The following is a 16074-nucleotide window of genomic DNA, read 5'->3' as shown; positions in this document are numbered from 1 at the left end:
CCCTCAGAGAGGCAAGGGGAGCAATGGCCTATAGAAACCCCCGTGTGGTTGGAAGCATTCTATGTCTGCCATCGACCGGGTCAGGCACCAGAAAGGTAAGCATCCCAAAACAAACCCCTATTCTTGAAATTATTGCTACCAAAAGCCGAACAAGTGGATAGAACTCTCCAAAAGAAACGAACAAACGATCATGACGTCACACGTCGCCGAGCCGCTGTCGCACAGCTCCCCCTCCCCTGGAGGGGAAGCCCCAGACCCCTCACGCCTGCTATCCACCAGTCAGTTTTGAAGCTGGATGTCAAAACACACGAAAAAAACGCCGACCGGGGGGGAGGGAGGGATGCCGGGGAGCCTCCGGTCTCACCCAGAAAATGGCGTTTCATTACATTCAACGCTGGTTTTCTGGGGGGACCCCCTTCGGCTCCCTGGAGCTAACTACCCACAGAGGAAGAACGTAAGGACTTACCCGGGAGGCGGTCGTTGCTCACTCCACAACTCGAAGTCGAGACAACTTGCTGCAACCGCCGACCTAAATGACACAGGCCTGACTAGGCCTAGGGACGTGCACGAGGTAACGAGGCCAGGACCCTGTACGACCGCCAAAAGCCCCGTGCCCGAATGTCAGCCCATGGTGCCAAAGACGGCAGCAAGCGCAGTGAATGTACAAACATCATGGGCATGGGGATAGACCGCAGGCTAGCTAGTCGTAAGAACTCTGCGGACGACCTGGGAGACCCACACCCGCGAACAGGGAAGAAAGGGAAACCGGATCAACCCAAAGCGTGTCCCCAGACACAGAGGCCGAGGCGCGCAAGTAACGGCAAAGAGCCACCACCGAACACAAAACATGATGCACCCCCGGCCCAACCAATGAAGCATCAACAACCCAGGGACCCCTCCAGCAGCAGTTTCAATCTTCACCAGAAAAGGAGACAGCTGCAGACGAACAAAACCATCATGAAGACTGAAAGAGCAGAAACCCCTGCGCCGGAGGAGAGCATGAAGCTACCCAACCCGACAGCCAGAGGCCACTGCCAACAGATAAGGAGCCTTATAGAACAATCCTGAACTGAAGGGGCCACAACAAACCGAGGAGAAGAAAGAAAATAGCACTCTGTCCAATGACCAGGACGGCTCAGGCTGCGCAAGAGCAGGAGCAGGCCGGAGGTGAAACAATGCATGAGACAGCTTGCGAAACGGCGCAGAGGTAACATCAAAACCGAAAGCAAGCCGAAGTGGCTCCGCCAGCGCCTCACGATACGAGGCGACAGTATGGGGCAAGATGACGGCCCCAAACTTCCACAAGAAAAGGACAAGGCCACGCCAACAAATGCAGCTACCGAAGAAGGACAGAAGGAAAAGGAAGGGCCGCCAAAAACCCCACACTACCGCCAAGAAGAAGCACGCAGCTGGGACACCATCAATGAAGCCACCCGACCACCAACAGAAGGTGAGAGACTCGAGGCAGAACCGAACCGGCCCCGCCATGGGCCAATTGAGCCTAGGAAGATGCGGAGCTGCGGAAAGATCTTGGGTGCCACCACGGAGCCAGCTAAGCCAGAAACCCAAGCCGACAAAGGAGATGGAACATCCGCCATACAGAAGACACCCCAACTCCCGAGCCCGCCAGGAGATCGGAGACGACAGTTCCGACTTGCGAAACTAGAGAAGGGAAACCGAGAGAACGTGAAAACGCCAACAGGCTGGGTAAGTCAGGTAACCAGGAACCGAAATAGGAGGCAATAGGAGAGCCAAAAGGCACAAACAAAACACAACCATGTGTAGGATAAAGGAGAAAACGGAAAAACACAAGATCAGAAGAAAAGCCCCAGCACCAACGGCCAGGGACATGAGCATTGAAGGAAGATGAGGAACGAAGAAGGCAAGGAGCAAAACAGGAATGAAAGGGACACGACCAACAACACACAGAGCCGCTGGTCATGTCCCAACAAGCCACGCCAACAACACAGGTGTCTGACACGTCCCAACACAACACGAAAAGGAAAAAAAGGTGCAAAGGTACGCCAACAGACCAGTACCCGAACCAAAGAGTATGAGCTACGAGGATATGATCACCCACATCGACGATTCCAAAGGAAGCGATAAGGAAGAGAAAGACCGACTACGGGACCCCAGGGGCACACGCACCAAGGGACACTGGTGGAAGGATAACCCAAACGAGCCAAAGAGACATGGGAAAGAAGTATTGCAGTGTCAGTAGTAGACAAGCGGAACGCATGAGGAAGCGATGTGGTAAAGGATGACACCACACACAGCTTCAAGCGCAGATATGATAGAGTCAAGCAGGCCCAGGAACCTGCACATGAGCAAATGACAGGTGAGAAGCGGGACCAAAACCAGAGCCCAACTCCTGCAACACAACTAGGGAAGTACAACTAGGTAAGTACCGTACAGAAAATCCAATGTATATGGAAGGTCTAAGCTAGGCACTGCAAGACGTGCAAGGAAAGAGTGACCCAGATAAGACCATGAAAAACGGGGCCATGACCCCCCTTGCAACAATTAAACCAGAAGAACAATTAAGGCCCCAGGAAGAAGCACAGAAGGGCCAAACAAAAATCCATACCCAATCCCCAACACACATCCACAACATGAAAACTGCTGCAAAATGTCACCTCAGAACATCCAGACAGGAACACTTACCCCCATAACATATAACCCCACCATTGTACCTCGAAACGTGGTGGAAGTAGGGCCCCCTATCTGAACTCAAGCATGGGCTGGACATGCACAAGAGTGGGACTGGATGGGTATAAATAGGAGCTGCCTCGTATGGCCTATTAGGCCTGCTGCAGTCACCTGTGTTCCGATGTTCGTATATTCGTATCAAAAAATCACTAACCAGCACCTGGCCGAAGAGAAGCCAGACCGCATGAACTCACCTACAGAACGTAGGCACGAACGTGTCACGACACAACATAGCCGAGAAAATTCCGGGAGCACCGCCAGTGGAAGAAGGCAAAACCGCACATGCAGGAGAAGAACAGGGGTAGAGGCGAAGGAAGAGCCCGACACCCATATGCAGGGAAAACCCAGCGTCCTCCCAATAGCAGCAATCCAGAACACCCGCAGGAACTACGGGGCACGGACTGGAGAATGGAGAGGAACGAGCGCCGAAGCATCGGAGAGAAAAGGGACACAAAATCCCAGCTCACGTACACACTGCCCGTATCAAAACAAACAACCACGGCGCATGCGCAGCAGGGATGCCAGAAGTCGCGAGCTAAAGAAAGAAACGAATTGACTACAAAAATAGACAAAATAGTGTTGTTAACAACCGAATCCCATATGAGAGTACACAGGGCAGCCGCTAACCATAGTTGAAAAGAGCAGGAAAGGACCGAGAAGAAACATAGCACAGCATCCCATTTGGGCTACAAAGAGCCCAACTGGGCTCCAAGGACCCCAATCTGGCAACCCTGTGCAGCGCAGGACAGTGCACGGAGATAAGAGACAAACACGAAAGAAAGAAACAGGGCCGAAAAACGAGAAGCTTGGAGAAGGACCGTCAAGCCCCAGAAGGGACCGGAAGACGACAGACATTCCAAGAATACGGGAAGAAGCAAAACCTTCCCGATCCTAGTTTTTTACATATTTTTTCAATATTTCTGATAAGTTTTTCTCATTTTTGCACTAAAGTTATTCAATAGTGTGTGTTTTGAGTAATTTATATGGTAAAATATGTAGAACATCGGAATCCTCATATATATTCATGTTAATAATATGCATCTATATTATTTACTTGGAAAAATACAACCTGTTATTTTTGGTGTTATTATACTGCATACACAATTTTTATACAACTATGAATATTGACTTCCACGATTATGAACCACCAAGCTGTTGTGGTGGGTGTGGTAAAGACAGTCTACCACACACACTACCTGTGCCAGCAGACTGTACCAGCAGACTGTAGCAGCAGCTGTGCCAGCAGACTGTACCAGCAGACTGTGCCAGCAGACTGTGCCAGCAGCACTGTGCCAGCAGACTGTACCAGCAGCAGGCTGTGCCAGCAGACTGTACCAGCAGACTGTGCCAGCAGACTGTGCCAGCAGCAGGCTGTGCCAGCAGACTGTACCAGCAGACTGTGCCAGCAGACTGTGCCAGCAGACTGTACCAGCAGACTGTGCCAGCAGACTGTACCAGCAGACTGCCAGCAGACTGTACCAGCAGACTGTGCCAGCAGACTGTGCCAGCAGCAGCTGTGCCAGCAGACTGTGCCAGCAGACTGTGCCAGCAGACTGTGCCAGCAGACTGTGCCAGACGGCCAGCAGACTGTGCCAGCAGCTGTGCCAGCAGACTGTGCCAGCAGACTGTGCCAGCAGACTGTGCCAGCAGACTGTGCCAGCAGACTGTGCCAGCAGACTGTGCCAGCAGACTGTGCCAGCACTGTGCCAGCAGAGACTGTGCCAGCAGACTGTGCCAGCAGACTGTGCCAGCAGACTGTGCCAGCAGACTGTGCCAGCAGACTGTGCCAGCAGACTGTGCCAGCAGACTGTGCCAGCAGACTGTGCCAGCAGACTGTGCCAGCAGACTGTGCCAGCAGACTGTGCCAGCAGACTGTGCCAGCAGACTGTGCCAGCAGACTGTGCCAGTAGATGTGCCAGCAGACTGTGCCAGCAGACTGTGCCAGCAGACTGTGCCAGCAGACTGTGCCAGCAGACTTGCCAGTAAACAGTGCCAGCAGACTGTACAGTAGACTGTGCCAGCACTGTGCCAGCAGACTGTGCCAGCAGACTTTGCCAGCAGACTGTACCAGTAGACTGTGCCAGCAGACTGTGCCAGCAGACTGTGCCAGCAGACTGTACCAGTAGACTGTGCCAGCAGACTGTGCCAGCAGACTGTACCAGTAGACTGTGCCAGCACACTGTGCCAGCAGACTGTGCCAGCAGACTGTACCAGCAAACTGTGCCAGTAGACTGTGCCAGCAGACTGTGCCAGCAGACTGTGCCAGCAAACTGTGCCACAGCAGACTGTGCCAGCAGCAGACTGTGCCAGCAGCAGACTGTGCCAGCAGCAGACTGTGCCAGCAGCAGACTGTGCCAGCAGCAGACAGTGCCAGTAGACTATGCCAGCAGATTGTACTAGCAGACTTTACCAGCAGACTGTGCCAGCAGACTGTGCCAGCAGACTGTGCCAGCAAACTGTGCCAGCACACTGTGCAAGCAGCAGACTGTGCCAGCAGCAGACTGTGCCAGCAGCAGACTGTGCCAGCAGCAGACTGGGCCAGCAGCAGACTGTGCCAGCAGCAGACTGTGCCAGCAGACTGTGCAAGCAGCAGACTGTGCCAGCAGCAGACTGTGCCAGCAGCAGACTGTGCCAGCAGCAAACTGTGCCAGCAGCAGACTGTGCCAGCAGCAGACTGTGCCAGCAGCAGACTGTGCCAGCAGCAGACTGTGCCAGCAGCAGACAGTGCCAGTAGACTATGCCCGCAGATTGTACTAGCAGACTTTACCAGCAGACTGTGCCAGCAGACTGTACCAGCAAACTGTGCCAGTAGACTGTGCCAGCAGACTGTGCCAGCAAACTGTGCCAGCACACTGTGCCAGTAGCAGACTGTGCCAGCAGCAGGCTGTGCCAGCAGCAGACTGTGCCAGCAGCAGACTGGGCCAGCAGCAGACTGTGCCAGCAGCAGACTGTGCAAGCAGCAGACTGTGCAAGCAGCAGACTGTGCAAGCAGCAGACTGTGCCAGCAGCAGACTGTGCAAGCAGCAGACTGTGCCAGCAGCAGACTGTGCCAGCAGCAGACTGTGCCAGCAGACTGTGCCAGCAAACTGTGCCAGCAGACTGTGCAAGCAGCAGACTGTGCCAGCAGCAGACTGTGCCAGCAGCAGACTGGGCCAGGAGACTGTGCCAGCAATCTGTGCCAGCAGACTGTGCAAGCAGCAAACTGTGCCAGCAGCAGACTGTGCCACCAGCAGACTGTGCCAGCAGCAGATTGTGCCAGCAGCAGACTGTGCCAGCAGCAGACTGTGCCAGCAGCAGACTGTGCCAGCAGCAGACTGTGTCAGCAGCAGACTATGCCAGCAGCAGACTGGGCCAGCAGCAGACTGGGCCAGCAGCAGACTGTGCCAGCAGCAGACTGTGCCAGCAGCAGACTGTGCCAGCAGCAGACTGTGCCAGCAGTAGACTGTGCCAGCAGCAGACTGTGCCAGCAGCAGACTGTGCCAGCAGCAGACTGTGCCAGCAGCAGACTGTGCCAGCAGCAGACTGTGCCAGCAGCAGACTGTGCCAGCAGCAGACAGTGCCAGTAGACTATGCCCGCAGATTGTACTAGCAGACTTTACCAGCAGACTGTGCCAGCAGACTGTACCAGCAAACTGTGCCAGTAGACTGTGCCAGCAGACTGTGCCAGCAGACTGTGCCAGCAAACTGTGCCAGCAGACTGTGCCAGCAGCAGACTGTGCCAGCTGCAGACTGTGCCAGCAGCAGACTGTGCCAGCAGCAGACTGTGCCAGCAGCAGACTGTGCCAGCAGCAGACAGTGCCAGTAGACTATGCCAGCAGATTGTACTAGCAGACTTTACCAGCAGACTGTGCCAGCAGACTGTGCCAGCAGACTGTGCCAGCAGACTGTGCCAGCAGACTGTGCCAGCAAACTGTGCCAGCACACTGTGCAAGCAGCAGACTGTGCCAGCAGCAGACTGTGCCAGCAGCAGACTGTGCCAGCAGCAGACTGGGCCAGCAGCAGACTGTGCCAGCAGCAGACTGTGCCAGCAGACTGTGCAAGCAGCAGACTGTGCCAGCAGCAGACTGGGCCAGGAGACTGTGCCAGCAATCTGTGCCAGCAGACTGTGCAAGCAGCAGACTGTGCCAGCAGCAGACTGTGCCAGCAGCAGACTGTGCCAGCAGCAGACTGTGCCAGCAGACTGTGCAAGCAGCAGACTGTGCCAGCAGCAGACTGTTCCAGCAGCAGACTGTGCCAGCAGCAGACTGTGCCAGCAGCAGACTGGGCCAGGAGACTGTGCCAGCAATCTGTGCCAGCAGACTGTGCAAGCAGCAGACTGTGCCAGCAGCAGACTGTGCCACCAGCAGACTGTGCCAGCAGCAGATTGTGCCAGCAGCAGACTGTGCCAGCAGCAGACTGTGCCAGCAGCAGACTGTGCCAGCAGCAGACTGTGCCAGCAGCAGACTGTGCCAGCAGCAGACTGTGCCAGCAGCAGACTGTGTCAGCAGCAGACTATGCCAGCAGCAGACTGGGCCAGCAGCAGACTGTGCCAGCAGCAGACTGTGCCAGCAGCAGACTGTGCCAGCAGCAGACTGTGCCAGCAGTAGACTGTGCCAGCAGCAGACTGTGCCAGCAGCAGACTGTGCCAGCAGCAGACTGTGCCAGCAGCAGACTGGGCCAGGAGACTGTGCCAGCAATCTGTGCCAGCAGACTGTGCAAGCAGCAGACTGTGCCAGCAGCAGACTGTGCCACCAGCAGACTGTGCCAGCAGCAGATTGTGCCAGCAGCAGACTGTGCCAGCAGCAGACTGTGCCAGCAGCAGACTGTGCCAGCAGCAGACTGTGCCAGCAGCAGACTGTGCCAGCAGCAGACTGTGCCAGCAGCAGACTGTGTCAGCAGCAGACTATGCCAGCAGCAGACTGGGCCAGCAGCAGACTGGGCCAGCAGCAGACTGTGCCAGCAGCAGACTGTGCCAGCAGCAGACTGTGCCAGCAGCAGACTGTGCCAGCAGTAGATTGTGCCAGCAGCAGACTGTGCCAGCAGCAGACTGTGCCAGCAGCAGACTGTGCCAGCAGCAAACTGTGCCAGCAGCAGACTGGGCCAGCAGCAGACTGGGCCAGCAGCAGACTGTGCCAGCAGCAGACTGTGCCAGCAGCAGACTGGGCCAGCAGCAGACTGGGCCAGGAGACGAAACAAAAGGAGTCACAAGATACTACACACATTACTAATTCTCAGCACAATGTTATTATTACCAGCAATCTGACAACAACAGTGTGTAAATTAATACATTTAAATAAGACCATGTGTGTGTGGACCATTTGTATACTACAACATATTGTGGTGTGGACCATTTGTATACTACAACATATTGTGTGTGTGGACCATTTGTATACTACAACATATTGTGTGTGTGGACCATTTGTATACTACAACATATTGTGTGTGTGGACCATTTGTATACTACAACATATTGTGTGTGGACCATTTGTATACTACAACATATTGTGTGTGTGGACCATTTGTATACTACAACATATTGTGTGTGTGGACCATTTGTATACTACAACATATTGTGTGTGTGGACCATTTGTATACTACAACATATTGTGTGTGTGGACCATTTGTATACTACAACATATTGTGTGTGTGGACCATTTGTATACTACAACATATACTACAACAAACAAACTAAGATTCAAAAGTTTTTGGTACGGTTTCACAGTAGGCCTACAGGACCAGCACCCAGCACTAGCAAGGACTCACCTTCCAAGGATGCCCAGGCAACTGGACCAGCACCCAGCACTAGCAAGGACTCACCTTCCAAGGATGCCTAGGCAACTGGACCAGCACCCAGCACTAGCAAGGACTCACCTTCCAAGGATGCCTAGGCAACTAGACCAGCACCCAGCACTAGCAAGGACTCACCTTCCAAGGATGCCTAGGCAACTAGACCAGCACCCAGCACTAGCAAGGACTCACCTTCCAAGGATGCTCAGGCAACTGGACCAGCACCCAGCACTAGCAAGGACTCACCTGCTGAGGATGCCCAGGCAACTGGACCAGCACCCAGCACTAGCAAGGACTCACCTTCCAAGGATGCCCAGGCAACTAGACCAGCACCCAGCACTAGCAAGGACTCACCTTCCAAGGATGCCCAGGCAACTAGACCAGCACCCAGCACTAGCAAGAACTCACCTTCTGAGGATGCCTAGGCAACTAGACCAGCACCCAGCACTAGCAAGGACTCACCTTCCAAGGATGCCCAAACTAGACCAGCACCCAGCACTAGCAAGGACTCACCTTCTGAGGATGCCTAGGCAACTAGACCAGCACCCAGCACTAGCAAGGACTCACCTTCCAAGGATGCCCAGGCAACTGGACCAGCACCCAGCACTAGCAAGGACTCACCTTCCAAGGATGCCCAGGCAACTGGACCAGCACCCAGCACTAGCAAGGACTCACCTTCTGAGGATGCTCAGGCAACTGGACCAGCACCCAGCACTAGCAAGGACTCACCTTCCGAGGATGTCCAGGCAACTGGACCAGCACCCAGCACTAGCAAGGACTCACCTTCCAAGGATGCCCAGGCAACTGGACCAGCACCCAGCACTAGCAAGGACTCACCTTCTGAGGATGCTCAGGCAACTGGACCAGCACCCAGCACTAGCAAGGACTCACCTTCCGAGGATGTCCAGGCAACTGGACCAGCACCCAGCACTAGCAAGGACTCACCTTCCAAGGATGCCTAGGCAACTGGACCAGCACCCAGCACTAGCAAGGACTCACCTTCCAAGGATGCTCAGGCAACTGGACCAGCACCCAGCACTAGCAAGGACTCACCTTCCAAGGATGCTCAGGCAACTGGACCAGCACCCAGCACTAGCAAGGACTCACCTTCCAAGGATGCCCAGGCAACTGGACCAGCACCCAGCACTAGCCATAACTTACCTGGGAGTACCAATTGAGCTGTACAGCACAGTTCTAATGACAATAAATATACAAAGTGTAGTTTATATGATATAAGTGTACTGCAGTAGTGTGATTCTAGTGGACTGTACTTTATGTACAGACTGTAGTGTATAATGTACATTTGTTAGAAAAGTTACTGTTCTTTAAACAATTTATATTCATATGTGTGGCACTCTCAGGATATTAAGGCTAACAAAGTTTGCACTACAAAACTCAACTGGTAGGGTAAGTACAGTACTGTAACGTGCAATATCAATTTATTTCATTGCAATTCAAATTCTTGGTTAATTTAAATTTTTCAAAAGGCAAATGTGTACTGGCATATGTATTATTAATTTTTTTTTTTTTTTTTTTGGGGGGGAGGGGGATGCTGGGGCCGGATTGATGGAATGAATTCCACGCTGAAATGAATCGGCTACGCCCCCATATAGTTCGTTTAAGCGAGGGCACACTGTATTACTCATATAATTTCTACATTTACTGTCTTCATTTAATGTCATTTAATTATACGCATTTCTTTGATAAAGTGTTTACTCGTGTCCTTTATGATCTTGGTTATTTGTAAGTGCTGGCCCATTAACCTTAAATTATAGTATGTTTATGTTACTCTATGTTCTGATATGTTCCAGAAAATGTCATGAGGAGCAGTTCTAAAATACACCTTGTATTTCCATTCAGTAATTAATCTAAATAAACTACTGTACTGTTGCTAGAACTACTGACTCCGTAATGTAATAATCTATGCCAGTACTCTGACTATACTCTGTACCTGTAAAGTAAGGCTGTAAAGTACCTGTACATATTTTTTCAATTTTACTGTAAATATCTACTTAAAATTATCTGTTAGTTTAAGGACTTCCCCGAAACTCTATGCGTGCTAATGGCTTTACAGAATGTAAAATCAACTTCATTTCTATGTTCTCTCTTAACCCCCAATGTACCTTCTTGTATAAATAAATAAATAAATGCTTGTCATCCTTATGTATCACCTTTGTATTAATTTTTTATTTTCCTTGAACATTCTCATTTTGTTAACTTACTTCTCTTATAGTATTAAGTGTTTTACCCCGTCACAATATTAATTAAAAAATTTCTATATTACTATTAATTTTGCCCGAAACGCTTTGCGTAATAGTGGCTTCATTAGTACAGTATGTGTAACTGCTGTCCCTTCAATTGAACAATACTCTTATTACACATAGAAATCACAATAGTGTGATGCATCAAATTTATTTATTTTTATTTATTTATTTATTTATATACAAGAAGGTACATTGGGTTTGTGAGAATACATAGCATGGTATTTACAACTTGTAAAGCCACTAGTACGCGCAGCATTTCGGGCAGGTCCTTAATCTAACAGATAATTTTAAGTAGGTAAATTCTAGCAGAATTAATAAAATGATAACAGATACATTGCAAGAAAGAAAAAAAATGAGATGAGAGAGATTAGTAGGAATATTAAAGCACATTGGTATATTAAAGTTCAGACTGATTGCATTGACAGCTTGATTGGTAATTTAAACGAAGATTAATAGGCACCATACAGCAAATTGAAAGCACATATAAGAAGACAGCAATGATCACAATGGTAAAGTTGTTTGGATTGGGTACATGAAGATTGGGTAGCACTAGATACAGTGCAATTTTAAAGCAACAAGGTAGAAAACTATGAAGATGAAATTAAGTACTTTTTAAGTTTGTTTTTGAATGATGCAAAAGCTGGACATCTTTTCAATTCATTAGGAGTGAGTTCCATACACTAGGTCCCTTTATTTGCAAAGATTGTTTGCACAGATTAAGTTTGACTCTGGGGATATCAAAGATTTACTTATTTCTGGTGTGGTGATAATGGGTCCTATTATATCTGTCCAGGGAGAGTTTCAGAACATGATTTGCATTTAAGAACAGGGTTTTGTAAATGTAGTGACACAAGAGAATGTGTGGAGTGAGATTATGTTTAGCATGTTTAGGGAGTTAAACAAGGGGGCTGAGTGTTGTCTGAAAACAGAATTTATTATTCTGATAGCAGATTTTGCTGGGATGATGGACCAGAGGTGGTTTGCAGTGGTTGAACCCCATGCACAGATACCATAATTAAGATAGGGATAGATTAGTGTATAATATAGTGAGATGAGAGCAGAGTTAGATACATAGTATCTGATTTTGGAGAGTATACCAACTGTTTTAGAGACTTTCTTAGTTATGTGTTGTATGTAGGTGCTGAAGTCGAGTCTCTTATCTAGGAATAGGCCAAGAAAATTTCCATCATTTTTATTACTAATGTAACATTGTCTATCTGAAGCTGAATTGCATTTGTTGATTTGCTTCCAAATAAGATGTAGTAGGTCTTTTCTATGTTAAGTGTTAGTTTGTTGGTTGACATCCATAAGTGGACTTTTTTTAGTTCATTATTAACAGCATTATTTAGTGTATGTGTTTTGGGGTTAGAGTAGATGAGGGTAGTATCATCAGCAAACAATGTAGGTTTCAGAATGTTGGTGACATCAGGCAGACCATTGATGTATATAAAAATAGGAGAGGTCCCAAGATGCTGCCGAGTGGCACACCAATGGTTATTGGTAGAGTGGAAGTTATATCGTTGATGGCTACACATTGATGTCTATCACTAAGATAGGATTGTATATAGCGCAGGGCATGGCCTCGGATTCCATAATGATGCAGTTTACATAAGAGGTAGTTGTGATTAACTGTATCAAAGGCCTTTCTCAGGTCAATGAAGAGTCCAATCGGAAACTCATTTTTGTCAAGGGCTGAGTAAATTATATCAAGGAGACTAATAATTGCGTCGTTAGTACTCTTTTGGGAACGGAAGCCAAACTGACAGGAGCCAAGTATGTCGAATTTTACGAGGTAGCAGTACAGCTGTTTGTAGATATTTTTTCAAATATTTTTATAGTACGGGTAGGTTTGATATGAACAAATTTGAAATGAGTTTGTTTGTTTGTTTCATTTCAAGTTTGAAATGAACAAATCCACAAGAGCTGTGACGAGGGTTCAAATCTACGTCCGAGAGTGTGTAATGAAGGAAGGGCGAAGAGGTAGAACAGCTTATTGACAGAGCTCAGGTGCATGGGGGAATTGTGTAAAAACCTAGTTTGTGTCTCGAGAGACTGCAGGATCCGTGGTAGGTCAAGTTGATTTCTCGGTTGCAATTCTTATCCATGTCGTAGCTCAGTCAATTAACCACCATGCTGCGCCGAGTTTATTGTGAAATTCCCCCTGTGCGCATGAAATAAAGCGTTCCCAAAAATTCATTTTTCTTCATAAAATGATAAATTCCCTTCCCTGAACATGTCTATGTAAAAATAAATACTGTACCAAATTCCACTTACTTTGGCTCTGGGGTGGGCAAGGTGCGTTGTTATGTCATCAGGGGCTGGTCACCTGTGCGTGACACGCCCAGACATCATCGCGCGGGCCATTCAAGCACCAGATGTTGGCACAAATATATTTTAAATTATTTGTTTTATGTATTTCCAATGCAGTTTTATTTGTTTGTTTTTTTATCGTATATGATGCATATTTGTATTCTTTACAATATGTATACAGTAGAACGTTCATAATGTTCCATGAAACTGTGATACATGTGTCAGCAATGTGTCCACAATAAATGTTTATTGTCGCAATATTACTTGTTAAAAATTCACTAAAATTACAATATGTACAGTTTCACACACTACACAGTACACACACACTGTATTACACACAGTACTTCGGAAGTGAGTAATAATCAACGAAGTAGTCCAGGGTACACAGTGCGACTTCTCTCTCGTTGCACCAGGTACAGATAGAATTTCGCTTCCTGTTTCTTTGTTCTGTGTGCTTGCAAATAACGCACTCATGTACACCCTTGGCATTAGTACCTGTAGGTGGTATGTAGCCAAGCTTGTAAAACATAAGGTAGTCTTGTAAAGATTACAGGGAAAGATCAATTTGTAAGGTAGTCGTGAAAAGATCGCCTTGTAAGGTCCCACACAGGAAAAATTCAGTCAGCCTCAAAGAGTGTCCGTCAGTCTGGAAGAGATTCAGCCAGCCTCAAAGAGTGTCCGTCAGTTAAGAAGAGATTCAGCTATTCTTGAAAATATCTATGGAAAACACCACCATGGAAGCTGCTAACACTGTTTATCTATGCTACTTGTATCAGATGCATCATCACTGAATGCAGAAAACGATTCATCTATGTATCATCTAAATAAATTGGAGATAGCATAGGTGGGCAAGGGTGGCGCTCAGAGCTACAACTGGATACGCTCGCTGTATTGTCCTCATAGGTGCTGTATCACTTGCATCTGACCTTTGTGTTAGGTCCTTATTGCACCTAGCTTCACCAATATTATGACCCTTATATTCTTCAAACATTAAGGTTTGAATTTCACCGACAAAGCGCGATCTTTCAACTCCGCGTCGGACAGGTGTTTGGGAGCCAGAGGTGCGTGTGCCACTCATGGTTGCTCACTCAGTACTAACCCAGCCAGATGCCCTAGGGCATAAGGGGAATTTTTTCCAAGATGGCTACCTCTCACTGGAGGTCCTAAGATTCCATTTCGTACACAACCAACCTCGCGCACATTTAGAATGGGTACGAAAAAATCAAACCGAGTATTCTCGGTTGGCGCAGTTAAGTGGTTAAGGAGCGTCTGGGATCTTCTCGGATGTAGGTTCGAACCCTCGTCATGGCCCTTGTGGATTTATTCATTTATTACTCTTATGTTCTTTGTACACACAATCTTTTGAATAAATAATAATAATATTATTACTGTATTCATATTATTATTATTATTTACTCACAGAAAATCACACTAACGTGATATACATCAATGAGAAAATTCACTCGGGCTGTGAGGCGATGCGAACCTGCAATGTTTGCGTCACCTCACAGCCCCAGTGGATCGTTCATTGATGTATATCTCCTTAGTGCGATTTTCAGTGTAGTATCTGAAGTTGGGCGTACAGTGTTCAACTACAACACTTTACCACTTCACCTGAGTGCTTGGGGGGTCTTACGTAAAATTTGGACTGGCTTCAAGTCTTCCTGTGACATAAGGATATCACAGACTTCCTGTGACATCAGTAGAAACGGTCCGTCTAATTACCACAAGCTACACAAGCTTCACAAAGCTTCCTGGCAATATGTTAGTAATGAATAAATATGATATATTTACTCATTATAATGTTGGTGCTGAATGTACAACACGAGAAAACGTAATTTTAATCTGAAAAAGTATATTTTTATTAAGAAATTAGACGAAAATAAAGAGCTGGTGACACCAAATAAAGTCGACGATTCAAGCGTCGGTTAGGTTAGGTTTGGTTTGGTTTAGTTAGGTTAGGTTAGGTTAGTTTAGGTTAGGTCAGCCTAACCTATCATATTTATTCATTACTAACGTATTGCCAGGAAGCTTTCTGAAGCTTTGTGAAGCTTGTGGTAATTAAACGGACCCAGTAGAAATCTGATTGTCAGACTTTTAGGAAGTCGGTGGTGGTACAGTGGTAGAGTATGCGGCTGGCAATGCCTTGGTCGTGGGTTTGCGACACCACACAGTCCCAGTGGATTTTCTCATTATTATTATTCTTATTATTATTATTATTCGATAAGCCAATGTCCACACCCCAACAATGCCATAGGCTTATAATTTACCTCAACAATTCCATAGGCCTACGTCTACATCCCAACAATGCCATAGGCCTATTTCCACACCCCAACAATTGCATGTTGGGGTGTAAGACAATAGTGGAGCAGAAAGTACTCCAGTACTTACGGTGGATGATGAGAGTGCGAGAAACAAGGTGGTCAGGCGGAGCCAGTGACTCCTTCCTTCAACAGTTTTGTCTCTCCCTCGTGGTATATCCTCAATGTCTTCAGTGGTGTGGCCTCACCACACACGTACACTGCCATAAGTGTCCTGAGAGTACTGTGGGAGGGACAATTTGGCGGGTATTGTGGACACAGGTCTTTAAGACAGGCGAACTTCACGAGTCGTGGAGACGTCTATAGCAACCTTTGTTGTGATGACGTCACTCGCTCGCTCGCTTACCCGCCACGTTGCTCTTCCCATTTTCTTTGGTTACTGATCTTTGCCGACGTTTAATTTACTTGAGACACTAATATTGGTGGCCTCAACGAGGACAGGAAGTTGACGGCTTGTCAAAGGTCCTACCCATTTGCCTGGACGATCTTTTCTATCTGTATTTTAAAACCCAGTAGAGTTTTGGCGTTTACCTTACCTACTTTTTGGCGGGTAGGCTGTTCCACGGGTTTACCACCATACGGGTGAAAAAGCCTCTCCTGTTTTCTGTCCTACATTGTGGCTTGTTGAGCTTGAACCCGTTGCTCCTCGTTCGTGTTACATCTGACCTTTTGAAGAAAGTGTCCGGATCAACATCGTCCAAATT

The 16074-nt window shown here is 48.1% G+C and overlaps 1 protein-coding gene across 1 annotated transcript in view; it reads right to left on the bottom strand.

Moving 5' to 3' along the window:
- LOC123748553 (uncharacterized) overlaps positions 1-15728 on the bottom strand; it is a 68411-nt gene extending 52683 nt beyond the window's left edge. Inside the window, exon 1 of the mRNA XM_069320500.1 lies at positions 15441-15728. The gene's annotated coding sequence lies outside the window, so the exon portion shown is untranslated. The remainder of the gene's footprint in view (positions 1-15440) is intronic.
- Between the last annotated feature and the right edge of the window lie 346 nt (positions 15729-16074).

The sequence above is a fragment of the Procambarus clarkii genome, unplaced genomic scaffold, assembly GCF_040958095.1.
Source record: "Procambarus clarkii isolate CNS0578487 unplaced genomic scaffold, FALCON_Pclarkii_2.0 HiC_scaffold_149, whole genome shotgun sequence".
NCBI classification, from domain to species: Eukaryota; Metazoa; Arthropoda; class Malacostraca; order Decapoda; family Cambaridae; genus Procambarus; species Procambarus clarkii.
The sequence above is the reverse complement of the archived record's forward strand: the minus strand, read 5'-3'. Positions and strand labels throughout refer to the sequence as shown.